The following is a 20,329-nucleotide window of genomic DNA, read 5'->3' on the forward strand; positions in this document are numbered from 1 at the left end:
GCAACACAAACCTGTTTTTTTTTTTTTTAAAAATTGTTTCTTGATTTGAAACAATTATTCATTGAAACATGCGGAACTAAGCAATTTTTTTTAAAATGAAGATATTTGTTTTGTTAAGGAAAAATGACTGGAAAAAGTGTAAAGAATTAAAAAAATGTGAAGTGTTTGTCATTTTCTGACCATAAAGAATAGTTTAAAGCCACAATTAACCATCTTGTTTTTACAACTTTAACATTGTAGCAAAAATCTGCCTTTAAACTTGAAGGAAATAAATTTGACATTTATTGTGATAATTATCAGTATCGACTGATATGGCAAAACAGTTATCGTGATTTATTATTTTTTATTTTTTTTTGGCCATATCACAAATATCCATATTAAAAATGCAATAATCACTTTAATCTAGCTTGCGCTTACTGTTGTGCACGGAAGCTGCTTCGGGCGGCCTGTGAATGCGCCTGTGAATCTTGCGAAAACCAGCGTTTGTTTACAGGAGCAAGGGAAGCAAAGTTTTCTTACTTTAGCAAAGGAAGACCAAGTCTCCTCTTGGCATTTTTGATTACAAATCCTTGTTTTGTACTTTGTGACAGTTGTTTTGTTTTGCTCTCTCCACTGCGAGTCCTACTTCCTACGTCATCCACCCGGAGCGGAATGTACAACAGTTAGCGCAAGCTAGAAAAAAGGGATTATGATGTTTTAAATATGGATATTTATTCACTACAGAAGGCCTTTATTCATCCCTGGAGCTGTGTGAGACACTTTTTGTTATGGATGGATATACTTTATTGGACTTGTTTTGGACTGATGAGGAGAAACACCACCCTATTGCCATTATAAAGTTTGGAGGAGCCAGAACATTTTTTAATATAACTCCAGTTGAATTTGTCTGAAAAAAGGAAGTCATATACACCTAGGATGCCTTGAGTGTGAGTCAATAGTGGGCTAATTTTCATTTTTGGGTGAACTAAATCTTTTATTCTATGTGATTAATTGCCTTAATTCCCAGAAAATTAAAGATAAACCTCTTTGTAATGAAGACCTTTTGATTAATTACATAATACCAAAATGTCAAAAACACATATTTTTGGTCTGTTTTTAAGATGCTGTTTGACTTGCATTAGCCAAACTTGTTCTCCAAATCTAGCTGTGAAGCTTTATTTTAAGTGGGGGGAAAAATGAACCACAAAAAGGCATTATGAGATCTTTGAAGTACATTAATGTGAAATAACAAAACAAATTTTTTGGAGGAAATGAGATGAAGAACAATTAAAGAATGGTAATGGTTTGTCTGTTCAGAGTTATCCATCCTTATACCCTCCTCTAGCACCATGTCAAATTCAGTTTTACACCAAATTAATTTATGAGTCTTAATTTAATATCCCTTTTTAGATGTGGTACTTAGTTGCCTTAAACTGCTGTCTAGAAGTGTGTGTAGGGAAGGCCAATTGTCTTTTAAAGGAGACTTATGGGAAAGAATTATTTTCGTGTTTATTACCCACTCATAAGTTTTTCTCAGTTTCACAAGATGTCTGTTTGTTGTATAGGTCAAAGTCTTTGAGTGGAATCGATGATAAAAAAAAAAAAAAAAGTATAAACCTTTCTTTTTGAAGGAGGGATAAAGGACCTAGGGATTATTGATTTCTTTTTTCCTTCTACTGATTCTTCTGGCATATTTTAGATGCAACAGAAATGGAGGGGAAAAGAAGTGACAGGCTTCTTTTGTGCCAATTGTTTTATCTTCAAAAGAGGTGTCACAGTCTGGACAGACTAAAGCAAGAGCTTGCAGCCTTGGAGGACTCTTAAAAAGTGTCCCATTTTGAAGCGGTGTCCTTCAGACCAGCGAGCGGTCTGGGGAACAATGGCGGCATCCATTGTTAAAGGTAAGGGCAGCTGTCAAAGCCTCTGAAGGTGTGGTTAGTTTCAGTGTGTCCCCTATGAATGTAAACATCACCACAGTCTCCTTGTTTTCTGCTTCAGTACTAAGGTGACCTACAATATCTACCAGTTGCTCATTAATTTGTGACAATGAATGTTTTCACCTTTCAAAGTTTGTGATGCTGCATATGAATGGTAGAGAAGCAAGCTGCTCGTGTACACTTTAAATACAAGATAGCGGTGAATGCCGTCTTGTTAATTAGCAGCGCTGTCTGTTAATTAAATGTCAGGGAGCATCGTCCTTCTCTTGAGGTTGGACTTTTCTAGGATGCGCTGTTATTTAAAAACTCCTCAGTGGAGTGAGAGAGGCTGTGTTTTCTAAAGTTTTGACAGAAATAAAGGTTTGTTGCTCTCGTCCTGACTACCGCTGTGCTGAACTCTTTTAAAACTGGACAAATGTATTGACCAGGGGCTAGAGAGATCTAAGGAGTTGTGGATACAAGAATGACAGCTCTGATAATGTCAGGAATAAAATAGTTTTGTCAGATGGTTTTTCTCCCTTTGTGTACTTGTCTGACCTTTAACAATGAGCGTAAATTTTAATTTGTCAGACAAGTTAATATTCTCACTCTTTCAAGTAGTTTTATATGAAGCAGGCAAAGTGTAAGTAATTAAATTAATTTAGTGCGTTTAGTTCTGATCCTCAAATTTGTAATGCAGAGCAGGTGTATCTTTTCATTGTTTGTATCACTCAGCTTGTCTATATTTGGGATAGTTAAACCAAAAATGAGAATTACCCCATGATTTACTCAAGCCATTCTAGGTGTATTTTGCTTTCTTCTTTCAGATTAATATAATTGGAGTATGTATATAAAAAATGTCCTGGCTCTTCCAAGCTTTAAAATGGCAGTGAATGGATGTTGAGAATTTGAAGTCCAAGAAAGTTCATCCATCCATCATAAAAAGTACTCCACAAGGACTTTTGAAGTGAATCGATGTGTTTGTATATTCATATTTTCAACTTTATAATCTCTAGCTTCCACTAACTGTCATACGCACGTTTACGAGAGAGTGGCGCTCCAGCAGATGACGTAGGACAGAGAAAATGTCTTAAATTCAGATTCGATGGGTCTTAAATAGTTTTGGTCACATTACCACTGACTGTTTACAATCATTGGACAGATCGATGATACTCCTTCCGCAGTAGTTACTGCATCATCATCAGACAGAATCGCAGTAGCAGAATACAGGTCGAGCTACCTTTTTTCTTTATAATGTTCTCAATAATTATAACAATATAGGTTGAGCTACAGCTAGCTGACAACCAGCCTTCGAGCTAGTTTAAAATATTTTTTTTATCTTTTGTTTGCCCAACTAGACAAACAGCCTGTTTAAAACTAAGTGACAAAAAATAACCAACGAATTATCAAAAAACGCAAGAATGATTCTTCTGATTTTAATACATGCAGCATAAACAGCAATTGATAATAGATAGTGTATTTCTGCTATCAAGGTCCCGCTGCCTGTCTCTTTGTCAGAAACTTTTAAAACAAATGAGCATAACAGCACATAAAGAAACTCAGAACAAACACACTCAGGTAAAATTTCTAAATGTGCAGTTTATTTATAACATGATATAGTTCTTTAATAACATACCATGGGAGCTATTTTGCTGAATATTCTCACTATTGCAAATGTTACATTGATTAATAGTTCAATAAACAAGTAGTTAGTCAAGTAGGGGAGAGCAGGGACAAAAGTACCATTTTTCAGAAAAACATAGTTTAAAAAGATAAAGTTTTAAAGAGAGATATATTTTTGCTGTGGCCTATAACTCAGAAGTGTGGTCTATTAATACCAGGTGGTATTTTGTAAAAATGTAGAAAGACTTTAGTATAATTTCAGTTTGAACATAAGTTGTACATTGTTACTTTCAACCCCATTGGTTGGGACGAAAGTATCAAACAGGTGGGTCAAATGTAACACAACAATACAAGCTAGAATTTTTGTGTTGCTCTTGTTTTTATTAAATATACATGATTATGACCTTGTTAATATGTAACTGCAAACATTTTTTTTTATTACATTTTCCTTTTAAATTTAAGTTTCATCAAATGCTTCAAAACCTGAGTGTACAAACTTGAGTTGTTTAAATATTTATTTTTTCAACTTATTTTTATAAAAAAAAATTTTTAACAGAATGAACAATATGAAAATTAATTTAAGTTAGCATAATATAAATTCTCAACATAATGTAACAGCAGGCCTATTCATGTTTCCATCCAGTTGTTTGTATGCATAATTGCAAAATGTGCATAAAAACATCTGGAAACACAGCAAATTCATAGGTGGAGGTGGAAAAGCTAAGGCATGGCTAAAACCTAAATATGACTAAGGTAAATGCGATGTAGCAACAGCCCTGAGACTGATATTCCTGACAGATAGGCCTTTGTCCAGAAACGTCTCTTAAGCAAAAATCTGTTTCATACTTACACAACAGAAAAACTACTAGCTATGTACAAAATTGTGCACTATCACAGGTATTGCATTTGATAAAGAGCATGGCGGATTCGCTGTTTACATTGCAGAGTTTGCAAAAGCAAGAATGAACGCTTCTCCAGAGAGGAAACGGATCTGCTTGTGCACGGAGTTAAAGTCCCCCTAAAAATCAAGCTTTTTATGAAGTTCCAAACGTAGGTTCAGGAGGAGCCTAATCATTCAGTCCTGTCAATCATCATTACAAGCCTATATAAGCAGCTCTCATTGCACCGTCCCAGCCTCCGTTCTTCTGGCATCCCTCCACCTCCCCTTCTCCTCCTCTGTTTCTGTTATTCTCCCTCTAGATAATTTCGCAATGGCGGGTCGAACTCTGCACTCATGCTGAGCCTCGGGTTCGAGCCTCCATTAAGGACAGCAAGCCAAGTTTGTTTACCATTGCCCATAAAGACTGGATGGGCAGGCAAACTTGTGAAATGTTGTTTATTTGTCTATGTGGTGTTTTTAATATGCTTTTAGACAAACCACGTGCCGATCTATTAATCAACACCATTGCTGTGTATTTTCTCCTTAAAACTGTAGTTTCCCAAAGGCTGTCCCAGAATTGTGGTTTGAAACAGCCCTTTTTTTGCTACGTCAAAAACTTCAATAACCAGTGACGTCAATGGATAGATTCCTTTCATTAGCATGCAAAATATACCAACATGATTACAAGCACAAGCAGTTTAAATGCAGCTTCAAAGGGCTCTAATGATCCCAGCTAGGGAAGAAGGGTCTTTTCTAGCGAAACAATTGGTTATTTTCTAAAAAAATAAAAAATGTATGTTTACCGCTGTTTTACCTTTTCTTGTAAAGGGCGTTTGAACGTTGTCTTTGTAAACACTGGGTCAGTACTTCTGCAGTGATGTAGGATGATTTTGAAGTTGTTTTCAGTTGCTTTGAATTAGCAACGTGCCAACAATGTGCCTGAACACACTTCATTTTTAGACCAGCATGCCCATGAGTGAACAGATGGGCACAAGTGCATTTACTGTTTAAATAACATGGCAAGATTATGACTGCATCGGGCTGAAACTAGCAAAAAACACTTGCTTCGTGCCGGGCGTTGCATTGCGCCGGGTGGATGATAGGGCCCATGGTACCGTCTTGTAGTGTGGTTGACTGGAGTGCACTGAGGTTGGAAGTGGGACATTTCACCTTCGACTTTGTCTCGATTGCAGCATTGGGAATGTTGTTTGAAGTAGTAGTGGTACAATTTCAATGGAAATAGTAGATTTTATGAATACTATGAATTCAGACATTAAACCCTTTTCACATACTAATTGCATCTACTTTATAGTAGAGAAGTGGGCATATTCAGACGAAGAGTGTGTCTACAATGGACACAACTGTTGTCACATTACATTATCTACTCTGGTCAAAGCAAAAGTTCCAAATTTGTCCTGTTGTCGCAAATAGTTTAAGCACATGGAGTATGTCAGAAATCGAACGGAGCTCGCGATCAGCTTTTAGCTCTGAGAAAACCTGTCACAGATGGCAGCCCATTATCTCCAGGCCAAAGTGGATGAGTGGTTTGAGTCCTCAATGGACTCCTTCATTTAAATCTCCACATTGGCGTTCGTCAAGCGTCCAGTCAGCAGACTGTTATTGCCAAATCTGTAAAGGAGCCACTCAAGATAAGTGACTTCACTCCATTATTATGAGTCAGAGTACTTTCAGAGTACAAGACAAAGCAATAACACCATTGAAGGTTTTAAAAAAGAAAACCACCCACTGCCACCCTAATCCACCAGCCATCACCAGCGCAGATCTGAATATAATACATTTCCAGCGAGAAATGCGAACAGCCAGAGATAATACCAAATCGATTCTTTCATGAGAGGCTCAAGTTGCTCTTCTCTCATGCCCTCCATCACCACTCGCTCTCTATTATTAGATCGGGGGGTCAGGTGTAAGGTGTCGAGGCTGGACGTGTTGTGCGCGCTCGGATCAATGAAGTCTGCGCACACTTGGAGGATCACTTTGCCAGAGTTTCCGAGCTTTAATGACTGCAATATCTCACACCATCTGTCACTCTGCACGGGACGAGGCGGGAGGTCCGATTCTGTTGTTCAGGATTAAAGGCTGTAATTGTCAGCTCATATTCTGTGTTTCTAGCCAGTCTGTTTTGGATGCTATCGACATGCACACCCCCTCAACACCACCTCCCTGACCATTTTCTCCATCAGCCCCCTCTTCATCATCTCTGAGGAGAGACAGCAGCCGGGGATGGCGGAAAAATGTGTATACTTCCATCACTGCTCACGCTGTGACTTCAATGAGTTTGGCTCTAGAATCTACAGTACCCATCCTGTCACAAATTACATTTTTTTCCCTTCAAAGGCTGTCTTGAGTGCTATAACGTTCTTCGTTTCTGCAGGCTGACCCATTTTAAAGGTTTTTTTTTTAAGTAGATGACTTTGTCAACCTGTCAAATTCCAGGTCCTAATATTTTGTAATGAAGAGTTCTTGTATAACTTATCTTTCACCGATTTTCTGTCAAGTCGGTGTCAGCTTATAGTCAGTGTCAGGTGAAAATTTGACAAGAATATTGAAGGGCTCCCGAGAGATTCTATGTCTCTCGCATTTATAATTGAAGCTGTGACTTTTTGTGAAAGGCACTGAAAATGTGATCTAATATTTTAACGTTTTAAAGAAAATGTACGTTAGAACACCAGGACTGGTTAAAGATCCTCCAGAATTGTGAGTTAGCAAGTAAAAACATGCCAGCGTACAAAGGTCCAAAGCATTTTTAGTTGCTAAACACATTTTTTCTGTCTGTCAAAAATATCTTTGACTGAAATGTCAAATAATTAATATCAGAAGAATCTTGCGTAACAGGCAAGGAAGATGTGAAGACGAAATCTTTTTATTGGATTTTAGATGTTGTACACCCAACCAGACTGAAACATTTGCCCTTTATCTTCATTCATCTCATAGCTTTATGAAATTCTTTCATTCTCATCCCTCCCTTGCTGTCTTTCTGAAGAACCCAAATATGATTTTTGACACATATCAAATAGCAGAAATCGATGTTGTGTTTAATGCTCTTTGAAGATCTGGCCTCTTACTGTTGCAACATTTTTGCTAGGTTTATTCTTTAGTCTGTTTATTTTCCTGGAGCTTTGCACATTGCACATATTAATGTCATGTAGTAATGCTCTTAGATTTTGTCTAGCTTCATTTTATGTAAAGACGCCACATAAACAATGCGGTGCATAACATCAACTGCTGTACAACAATCTTATGTTTGTCATGCTATACAAGAGATATGGCATGTAAGACCAAGATTAATTCATACCGTTTCATGATTGCAGAATTTAAGCTTATTTATAATTAACAGCCTTTGCATGAGAAATAATGATTCTGCTTTCACTGAATGTTTGCTTCCATAGAAACAGGCCAGCATAGACCTGCCGTAGACATGACTTGACTACTAAGAGGTATTCCATGTACATGTTCTTCTTCTCTTTGCCCCATTGTAGTGTGGCAGTCAGGATTGGCCCGTCCTATAAGTTACACTGGTGGTTACCTAGGGCTCCCAACAGTTAGGAGGTCTGTGGTCTGTTCATCTTTATTCAATCATTTGATCTTTTCATCACAGCTACTGACTATCAATGGAAGAACGCATGGCAGGCGATTCAACATCAGAGGAGCAAAATCAAGTAACATTTATGTACGTTGTGTTCAGAGTAGGAAGTGGAGAACTTGCATAAATATTATGCTCACTATTACATTTGGAAAATATAAAAGCCAATTATGAATACATTTACTGTAGCTGATATTTAAGTGTATATTCACCTTATTTCTGATGAGCCTACTGTGTTTTGAATTATAGGTGGCCTTATTTGAGGAACTTTCATTCAAAAAGACTGAAACAAGTTTTTTCAAATCATAAGGTTGCCCTACAAATAAAGCTTATTTGTCTGTTTGACTGAATACAGTGCCTTGCGAAAGTATTCATACCCCCTTTTTTCCCCACTATATTGTTATATTGCAGCCTTATGTTAAACTGCTTTAAATTAGTTTTTTAACGTCAGTCTTCACTCCATACACTATAATGACAAAGCCAAAAACAGGTTTTTAACATCTTTGCAAATTTATTAAAAATACAAAAACTTTATTGATTCCATTGCATAAGTATTCATACCCTTATCTGGGACAGTTGAAATTTAGCTTAGGAGCACAACTCAGAAGCAAATTCAATTGAATGGGAATGATCTGAAAAGTATAACAGGTAAAAATGCATATCAGAGCAAAACCAAGACCTGAGCCTTATCTGTAGAGCTTAGAAACAGGATTGCATCAAGCCACACATCTGGAAAAGAGAAAAACCCCTAATGGAAGAAGTTTTAAGCAATCAGTACTCTTCCTAGAGCTGGCCTCCTGGCCAAAATGAGCAATTGATGGAGAAGGACTTTGGTTAGAGTGGTGACCAAGAACCTGATGGTCACTCTGGTTGAGATCCGTGATCATATATGCAGATGAGAGAAACCTACAGAAATACAAACATCACTGCAACACTCCACCAATCCAGTCTTAATGGCGGTGTGACTCAATCCTCTCCTCAGTGAAGGCACATGAAAACACACTTGGGATTTGCAGAAAAGCACCTAAAGGACCGTCAGACTCTGAGAAACAAGATTCTCTGGTCTGATGAACCTCAATTCCAAGCATCATGTTTAAAGGAAACCAGGCACTGCTCATTACCTACCTATCTAGAGTGGCATCTCAAAAGTAAAGTGTGCTGGTTGCAGCCTCATGCTGTGGGGCTGTTTTTCAGCGGCAGGGACTGAGGACTCGTCAGAGTGAAAGAAAGCTCAGTGCACCAAAATATAGAAATAGCCTTAATGAGAACCCAGTCCAGAGCATTCAGAACCTCAGACTAGGCAGAAGGTTCACCTTCCAAGAGAACAATGACGCTAAGCACACAGCAAGAGTGGCTGATAGACAACTCAGTGAATGTCCTTGAGTGGTCCAGCCTCAGCCTTGGCTTGAACCCAATCAAACATTTCTGGAAAAACCTGAAAATGTGCGTCTGCCCGCATCCAAGCTGACAGAGCTTGAGAGGTGAAGAAGTGAGGAGAAGAATGGCAGATAATTGCCAAATGCTGATGTGGAAAGCTTGTTGTATCATAACCAAAAAGACTTAAGGCTGTTAAGGTGCTTCAACTTAGTACTGAGTTAAGAGTATGAATACTTATGCAATGTACTTATTTAATTTTTTTTTAATAAATTTATGAAGTTGTGACAATTCTGTTTTTGCTTTGTCATTATGGTTAACCGAAGTTATCAGCATAGTAATAAGGTGGATAAAGAGTGACACTCTTTAGGGCTAACAATTCATTTAAAAACATATTTACCTTAACTTATTTACAAAATATATATTACCTTACATATTTACCTTTAGAGGCCTCAGGCCTTTAGTTTCACATTGTTTTGTTTTTTTATTGCTTCAACAATAGCATGTGTGCATGAAATACATTATTAACATTTATAGCGTTTTTCATTTACTGTTACAATTACCCATCCTATGTTACAAATTCAACATTGACTCCCACGAAGTGAATAAATTCTTGCTCGTTGATTGGAATGGGATTGCTCTGGTTTTGCAGTGCCACACGGTTCACATGAATATTTAATCAGATAGCAAACTCAACAGAATGGCTTAGACACGCATTTCACACATAACCAACAATAGCGGTGACATCCAGAGAGCACATTAGTTAAAACACAAGCTCTGAAAATCACCACATGACAAATAACTAAAAGTGACAGCAAATATAACAACAGCATAAATAAAAGCAGCAAACTGTGAAACAATAATAGTAACACAGTAATCTGCATAATTTATTCCTTCTACACCATGCTCAGTGCTCACATTCAACAGAAATGAAGGAGAAATGGAAACGCTTACTTTCTGGATATTTTAGGTTTTTCTGTTCTTGTTTTAATGGTATTTTAATGGCACTTTCGCATGGAAGAAGCACAGCCTGTCAAAGGTAAAGATTTTTCTCTGGATATGGATAATATGGAGGGAAAAAATAAGACACTTCTGACACAGAGGCACTAAGAAGTCACACAGATCTTAAAACACAAGCAATTAATTTGCAAGCTAACCTTTCTACAATGTTCTGCTCTTTAGTAGGTCTTTGTAAATAATTTATACTATTTTTTCCTTTTCTATACCATATTTAATGCGTTTTCTTGGACTTTTCATTGTGGCCTTTATTCTCTTTTGTTTACATTGAATCTGTTGCGCTAAAAAAACTTCTATACACATCATGAAACACCCTACAAATAGTCCAGCCAAACAATTACAGAAAACATTCGCTTTACCACCAAAAGGGACATTGAAGATCTCTAGGCCTGTAGAGCTGCTGATAAAAGTCCAGGCTTGCTGTGTTGTGTGTTTATATGTTTGGAGTTTGGCCACAACACATGCAGTGTGGGGAAGCAGTGAGCCATGGGATTCTTATTATGTGTGACTTATTGTTGGCCTCTTTGTCTCTGGTGGTATTCAGCGTTACTATACAACAGCTTCAGGATTGTGTTCCTAGCTGTGTTGTTGCATTACTGTTATTTAATCTTCTGTAATGAATTTAAAATAATATGTGAACAGATACACTCCTGAATCTAGTCTTTAATGGTAATTGCTTAGTTATTTCTTGAATACGCAATGTGCTACTCTTGCAAACCTTCCGGCTACTGTTCTTTATCCAAATTGCCCCCAAGCAGGGACCACTGTAGCACAAACACTCTATTCCAGGTTTTTTCGGCTCTGATTGTTGCAGATTGTCTCCTGGCAGGGTTTTGTGTTCCCACTGATATTTCCTTCCATTTGCCCTCATTAAGGTGTCAGCACCCCGAGTCCTTCACCATCTGCTAGAGCTAGACTCAAAGGCCCAAGGTGGACGACAGCCACAGTCCCTTCTGAGGTCAGAAAACCATCACCTTCTGTTTGGACATGCCCTCAGACACAGCACTGAAATATGAGCCTTGAGAGAAATTAACATGAGTGCAACTTCTTGGTTTTTAACTTCAGTGTGCTTACCCTTTTGTTACATCCTGCTACATTTTGTGCTCTTTAAAGGTAAGGGCTCATTTGAAAGCAGAGACTATTTATTTTGGTACTCATTAACAAGAAGTGTGGTGCTGCATAGGTCCAAAAGGCTGAACCTGTTTTTGCTGTGCATAGTATACTGAACTCAGGAGAAGAAAATGCACTATAAATATTTATTTAACACACTGTAAATTAAGCTTACAATGAAGCAACAGAAAATACTGCAGTGAAAAACTCATTCTGAAAGCAAACACCAGCCTAATACAAGTTTAACATGCTTACAAGCAAAAATATTGATATTTGATAATATTGATAACAATAAAAAATGATTCTTGAGCACCAAATATTACAGGTTCAAACACTCACTGATGCTCCAAAAAAAACCCCACAATGCATTAAGAGCCAAGGGGTGAATACTTTTTGAATTTGAAGATCAGGTTAAATTTGACTTATTTTGTCTTCTGGGAAATATGTAAGTATCTTCAGTAGTCTCTGAAGGGCAGTACTAAATGAAAAAATATGATATTTAGGCAAAACAGAAAAAATGTGCACATCTTCATTCTGCTCAAAAGTTTTCAACCCCCATAAACAATAACATGCATTTATTTTGGTAAAATAATTAACACTTTTAATGATTCTGAAAGGGGGACGCAAACTTGTAACCTTAACTGTATGGTGTTTATGAATGTTATTATATGAAGTATTCAATACAGTAACCTGGATATTGATTTTCTATACAGGGCTGTTTAGTTACGCACTAGACACGCTGTCAGTGAAAGCACAATGTGAGCCTGCTGTTATAGTTATGCTGTTGCTTCGATTATGCACTGCTTGAGCATGTGTCGTGAAACAAGCCTGAAGACTGCTTGTACCAGAAGCATTTCTGTTGCTGTTCTAGCTGTATTTGTATGTGTCCACTCCAGTTTTTAGTGCATAGTTAGTGTCAGCTCATAGTATGACAGACTAACCATGAAAAATCCCTCAGTGTCCTAGTAATGTTGACTATGAGCTGGATGTTTGTTTGCTGGGCATAGAACAATGTGGCATCTCAGCCAAATCATGTGCAGGAGTGCTACACACACAATGTCCAGAATGGAAAGAGAACCATGTGGGAGTAATGCAAGCAGTAACACATTTCAGATTTCTCTGAAAGATTGTTATGCATATTTTAGAAGTATTTTTTAGACTCCCAGGGGTCTGTCTAAAAGAGCCAGAAACAAATGTGAGTTGTGAAGAAACTTCCCACCAAATATAATGGGCAACTGATATAGAGCCAAAGCAACAACAACAATGCTCATTAAAATGACTGTATTATGCATAAATGCATAAAGTCTTTTCCGTTTCCAGTTTGACTCTTTTAATGTTGCTTTTGAGCTTGTGGGTAAGTTGACCCACCTCCTGTATCTTGGCAACTGTACCAGGTACCATGTATTTGGGAACTACCCGTCACTTCTGCCAGACTGTGTAATGGAGAAACACTTGGGAGGAGTGGAGGGCACCCTAAAACTGTTTTTGTCTTGCGAAAATAAAATTACATCAAAGCAAATTTATGCAAAAATATTTATGATGCATATACATTGAGGTCAAAAGTTTACATACACCTTGCAGAATCTGCAATAATTATCTGATAATTATTTTACCAAAATAAGAGGAATCATACAAAATGCAAAATGCAAAATGCAAAAAAAAAAAAAAAAAAAAAAAAAAAAAATTTAGTACTGACCTGAATAAGATTTCACATAAAAGATGTTAACATATAGTCCACAAGTGAAAATAATATATATATATTATTTGTAGTTTATTTGAAAGGGACAGTGTAAAAGTGCACCAAATCCTTCTTTGCTATAACCAGAAGTTGCTTTCATCACATTATTATCAAATTTATCTTACCACTTGTAGTCCATAATGGCCTGTTCGACATTGCAGAAAAGCTACCGTGCCAAGAATCTTTTAATAATAATAATTTTAATTTTAAAAGAGGTAAATTATCTTTTTATTCACATTCACATATAATTTCACATGGGTTTAATTCAGATTCAGTCAGATGGTCAGTTTACAGTCAGATGGCACCTGCTGTCTCAGATCATCTTACCCCTAACCTGGGGCAAATTGAGCCACAGGAACACTGTTTTAATAAGAAGCCATATTTTTAGAACCCTTTGTCACAGATACATTCTGATCATTTAAAATGATAGGAAACATCTTGAAATGACTGTTATCTTGTTATCTTGAGGACAGTGTGAGTGAAAAATTGCTCATCTCACCCCACTCTCCCCTATATTTCTTAACAAATGTTATTGATCTTGTTGTGAATTATTCATCCATGCAAGCTTATTTATTTATTTTTTTTCTTTTTCTTTTTTGACCTTGTGATATTTTTTCTGTCTGGTGATACGCCAGACTTCTCCAATTATTTAATCTGAGTAACACGTCTCTTTCTTACAATTAACTGCAAGCTCACAATCAGATCTGCCTCCATCCAATCAACAACTAATGAACTGAACCAAGCCTCCACCTTACATTTTTGTCTACTCAAATGGATATAGATCACAATAGAGAATTAAAGATCTATCACCAATTCCATTACCTAGTGACTTTAAATTCTTGGCGATGAAACAGTGAGTTATTCATGAGTTTTACATGCACACCCAAGTTATTACAACAACAGTAAATGCATTACAAATGATTCTGTTTCAGCTATACTGGCCTTATTAAGCAAAGTTTATGAAGTTCAGATTACTTTATTTATTTTACTTTTATATTTTCATGTACAGTAAGTGATTTTTTTCTGTGCTGGGGGGAGTCTGTGAACAGTTATGAAAAGAATCTTCAGATAAAGTTTCACATGTTCTCTAGACTGAGCACGCTGTGGCTTGGTGTCTGTTTAACTATTCAACTTGTCTCTCCCAGCCCCAGTGAATCCAGAGCAGATGTCTTCCTTCTTTCAGAGCTTATTAACACTGGGTGGGCAAACACCATGTTGAGCAGCCAGCGAGTGCGAATACCTGCATTAATTAGCTTTACTGTTCGGCTCCGGCCCTCCACTAACCTTCATGCTGGCCTTACCCCACTCTACTCTGCTCCTACCTCAAAGCAGTGGTAAGAATACAGCTTTGACACTTTGAATAAGAGACGTGTGGTACAGTGAAAGGTGTAATTATCATTATGAACATGTGGTTACTTCTTCTGACACGTGTATCTGCCAATAAAGAGAACTCTTTTGACACGTGCAGTGCTGTTGGACACATCAGGCATCAGGTGGCAGGCTTTACTATTCTGTCCTATCTCCTCAAGATGGGTTTTTTGATGCCGCTGGCTAATTACACCAGCGTCCTTTTTAGGACAGAACTGTAAAAACACAGAGTGGGTTTCTCTGCAAGCTATATTTTCTGTTTATGACAAACTTCTTTTGACAGGTCTAATAATAACCAAAGACAACAGGCAGATTTTTGTAGAAGTTGTTTCTACAACTAGCAAGAGACTGATACAGAAGAGAAGAAATTGTCGAATAAAGTCGTCATTTTGTTTTCTTTGTGCACAAAAAGTATTCTCGTAGCTTCATAAAATTAAGGTTGAACCACTGATGTCACATGGACACATGGATTTTAATGATGTCCTTACTATTTTTGTGTTGCTGTCTATGCAGTGTCTGAAAGCTCTTGGATTTCATCAAAAATATCTTAATTTGTGTCTTACGTGTTTGGAACGACGTGAAGGTGAGTAATTAATAGCACAATTTTCTTTTATGGTGAACTATCCCTTTAAATGTGTTTCTGTGTCTGAAACATGATAGAGCAGGACACATATATCCACCGACTAAACTATGTGCATCTGTTTTCACATCTCTCAGTAGTGTACAGACACAAGTTAGCAGAAACAAGCTTGCGCTGGGGCACAGTTTATCACAACAACATGCTTCCCGCTCTCTTTCTCCCTCTTCTCGCTCTCTCTCTTTTCTCCACTCTCTATCTCTCTCTCTGAAGCTTAGGCAGCCTGTGGTGGTGTTTGCCATTTGATGTGGCTCCTCTGTTGTGGTGGCGGAGAGGAGAATTCTCCTTCCCTGCAGGAGCATCAGACTCTGTATGCGTGGAGGAAAGCTCCAGCTGAGATGCCGCCTCTTTGTAAAGAAAGCTGGGAAAGGAACACATGCAGGAGGAAAGAGGGGAGCGAGAGAGGTTTCCGTTTCAGAGATGCAAATGTAGACAATGTGTTAAGGTTGCAGAGAGGGAAAAAAGACTTTGAAACAACTTTTAAAGTAAGTAAAAGTGCCTTTATTTTAGTCGAAATGGAAGCCATTTTGTTAAGTAGCCTCAATGAGTGATGTGCAGGACAAGAGAAGATGTGGAGCGCAAAACGGTTATTTTGATATTGCAAATGATGTGTGATATATGAGCAATATCACATGACTAGACGTGAGATATGGCTGTATATTGGCACTACTGTGATTTGGCTGTAGGTAATCACAGCGTGCTGATATACAGCCATATCTCACATCTAGTCGTGTGATATTGGTAATTGGTAATGTCTATGAGTGTGGTATTGTGTTTATACAACAGTTCGACGGCACGAGTGTAAATACATATGAAAGAACGACAGAGTGTGTCAGCACCGATAGCCTTGTGGTTAGTGCGCTGACACGTAGCACAGCTGTGCTCGTGACGACCTGAGTTCGATTCCTGTCTTGAGGTCTTTTGCCGATCCCACCCCACTCTCTCCACCCAATAATTTCCTGTCTGCTCTCTACTGTCCTATCTAATAATAAAAGCCCCTAAAATATAATAATAATTAAAAAAATCCTTAAAAACCCTCTTTTGTGCAGAACTACTTCCTTCGGCCATGGATTCAGTTTAACAGCTGAGCCCAAGCCTCTGTTACTAATCCGAAACGTCTCTTTAGAACTAGTAACAAAGGAATGTTGAGCTGCTTCATTGAAAGCTTATTGTATTACTGCATTAAAAGCTCACTGTATTGTGTGGAGTAGAGTCTTATGAGAGAGAGATGGACTGAGTGATCGTGATTACCTGATTATATCTAATACAGCAATCATTCGTCATTCTTCCTCCGCTGAGGAAAACGTTACCTTTTGTTGAAATGTTAATATCCTTTCATATGTTAACAGTGATTTCTGAAGACAGTGCTTCTCAGTGCATTTGTTAGCTGTGTCAAGCTGTTGTTGAAACTAAAAATAACTTCTGATTCCAACTGCTTTTATTTTTCAGTTTAAAAGTCTCTACTGCTGACTCAAACACAGTCTCTTTCGCCATCTAACTTTTAAATACTTTTTTATTTATTGAAAATAATATTTAATAAACAACAACATCAGCCATCATAAAAGTTGCTAGGCAATTTAGCCAAGGTGAGACTGCTCTTAGGCGGATTCATGAGCGCTGAATGGCTGCTGACGCCCTGGAGCTCACATGTCCGAAAACATCTACATAAATTTCAAACAGACGTTATCTTTATTAACAAACTGCATATTCGGACTACACTGTAAAAAACAATTTGGTGAGTCAACTTAAAATAATTTGTAACCTGGCTGCCTTAAAATTTTAAGTTCAGTCAACTCAAAAAAAGTTTACTCAACTTGAAATGTTAAATTATACTAAGTGACAAGTGATACTTGTCACTTGACACTAAGTGACACTTAGATATTTGAGTTGAATCAACTTAAAATTTTAAGGCAGCTGGGTTACTTACCCATCTGTTAAGTTTAGCAAACACAAATATCTAAGTTGTTACTTAGTATAACTTAACATTTCAAGCTGACTAAACTTATTTTAGTTGACTGAACTTAAAATTTTAAGGCAGCAGGGTAAGAAATTATTTTAAGCCGACTCAACAAGTTTTTTATTTTTTACAGTGTATAAACAAGCACATTCTCGCCTGAAAACCTCTTAAAACTACATTCCATGACACAAAAACAGTATGATTTATAAAATTGACACTTGCTGTAAGTAGTACCGCAAGCGGAGTGATACAATTACAAACTGTAAAACGGCTATTGGAGTTCTGTTGGTCTCTAATATCACGCTCTTATCCACCAATCGGATTCGAGGACCAGGAAGAACTGTTGTATATATTTTTCAATTTTGGCAAATCGGTGGCTAATTTGTATGATTTTGTACATCTAATTCATACATCTTTGTAAGATTTGCTTATGCCCCGCAGACTAAATGTACCTGTGGGAACTTTTTCGCGAGACGCGAAATACATACCGATACGTATCATCTACGTATCAACAATCACTGCACTTTTAAACAGAAATATCCACTCAGTGGTGCTAAAAGAGTGTTCGGGATTTTTGTTGGTTTTGCAGTTCTGACTGTGGCGCTATAACTCTAATGCTTCATGATGTTTTAAAATAACATACCATCTGCACTACACCTAAACCTACCCAAAAGTATGAACAAAAACAAATGTGACATAAAAATGCAACTGCAAGCATTCCGTTTTAGCTTGTCTTTCAGCTCTTTCATCGTGAGTCATGTTTTTCACGGGATTCGGACTGGCTGAGCTACTGACCAAGCTTATTACGTCCAGTGTTGTATCCATTTTCGACCCCCTGCCAAATTATTACCCCATCTCATTGAAATCACTACATGATTGCCTAAACCTAACTCCTCCCCCACACCTAACCCAAAACCTACCAATACTAGATGGGTAGTAATCTGGCAAGGGTCAACACCGGAAAGTGAAATATATGGAGTTGTAATCATAACTGTGTACAAAAATGATTACAAGTGCTCACTGTTTTATCACCTCTAGTGTTAATTTCTATTGGAAACTGCAGTAATATGTACTTACTGGTACGTATTTCACATCTTATGAAATAGTTCCCACAGGTGCACTTTCGTCATGAGATCAGGTAGCAAACAACAGTTACATTTAGGGGTGGATCTTCATGTTTTTTCCTAAAAATCTGGAAAACGTTTCACAAAATATTCACAGTTTATTAATATAAAAACACAGAACAAATAAAATAGTGAACATTTAATTTAAAAAAGTAAAATAAATATTGTGCAATATTTGTGAAAAACATTATGTCAATGAAAATTAATCAAAAGATGTTGAAATTATCTTATGTTCTGTGATTATTTGAATTTAGGTTTAGGAATCCCAGACTCAGTTAAAATACATAGACAAGAAAACACCACAGAAAAATCAGATAACATGTTTTTGAATATGCATTGTGATTCTTTGTGAAAATCATACAGAATTGCATTGGCAATGCCAAGATCATGAGTTCAATCCCTCAGGTACACACATACTTAGAAATGTATATCTTGTATGCGCTGCATTGGATTAAAGCATGTCTTGTCATGACCATGTAAAAGTTTTTGTGACAAACTTTGCTAAAGAAAAGTGCAAAAAAATGTGCAAAATATTTTTAGAAATGACCATGGTGCTCCAAAACAGTTGGATAGTGGAAGCACAAAAGTGAAATCCATTATCCAACCGTCCAACTTTAATATGCCTCAAAAACCCTTTTTGCCTGTTGAAAAATAGCACAAGGCTAAGAGCAAGCTGATTTATAATGAAAGCTGCCCTTTCTCTTTCCCTCCATTTTCTTGTTTACCCAGACACAACTAAAATAGATTTTATAGCTTCTTTCAGAAGCAGCAGGAGACAAAAAGGCTTGAATTCAGATCAGCTCCTCAAATCATGGCCAAATGACAGCATAATATTATTGACAAAGCAGAAATGGTGAGAGATTTGTCTGTGAGAACTATTGGATTCTTGTATCTGCAAAGTACTAATAACAGTTATTCCTCTCCATCCATTTTCTTTTAAAAATAAATTATTATTCAAAGATAATTTCACACAGATATCCATATGCATAGCGTTTTGCAAGCGCAGTCCTATCTCCTTAATGAATTCATTAGATACCGTTGGCCGAGGCGATCCTTCAGAAGAGGACTGGTGAGACGTTCTGCGGTCACCAGGTCCCTGATGATTCCAGAGGAAGCCCATTCAGAAACCATTCGCCAATATCTCTTGTCTGCGTGTGCGACCGCACAACTGTGCGTGGGCTTATTTGTTTTCTTGTCACTGCTGAAGATAACGTATCACTGTACTGCTCAGATAATTACTCTTCTGTGAGTGTGAGGGGGGATAAAGATGTTTAATCTTCTAAGACTCATTACTCACTGCAATGTTAATGGGAATTACAGAGAAGAAGCGAATGGAGGCAGGGGACTTCAAAGATCAGCCGCTGTATGTCGAGTGCTGGATTGGGATGTGTGTGTGTATGTGAGGCTGCATGATTTTGCATCTTATTCAACATAGCTTAAATTTCTGAGATGCATAACATCCACAATCATTCTGAACTCCATTTTATAGTCTCTTTATTATCCATATAATGTCCCACCGAAATACGCAAGCATACTGTTAGCAAACATCTCAATGCCACCCACCCTGTTGAAAAAAAAAAAAAAAAAAAACAGCATATGCTGGTTAGGTATGTTTTTAAACATGGCTGCTGGTTTGAGCTGGTTTAAGCTGGTCCTTTGCTGTTCATGAGTTGGTTTAAGCTGGTCATGAACTGGTTTAAACTGGTCCTTAAGCTGGTCTTTAGCTGGTCCTGAACAGGAGCTAGTTGCTTAGGACCAGCACACGACCAGCTAAGGGCCAGCTCATGACCAGTTAAGAACCATCTTAAACCAGCATGACTTCAAAACATACCTAACCAGCATATGTTGATTTTTCAACAGGGAGTACTACTGAAAATGGCATTTGATGAATATAAATATGCGGGGGTGATTGCATAAACTGCTTAGACTAGTCTTAAACAGTTGGTCATATAATTTTTTTTTTCTTCTAGACTGGTTGTAACTTTTTAAAATCATTTACAAAAAG

Source organism: Labeo rohita, chromosome 7, assembly GCF_022985175.1.
Source record: "Labeo rohita strain BAU-BD-2019 chromosome 7, IGBB_LRoh.1.0, whole genome shotgun sequence".
NCBI lineage: Eukaryota > Metazoa > Chordata > Actinopteri > Cypriniformes > Cyprinidae > Labeo > Labeo rohita.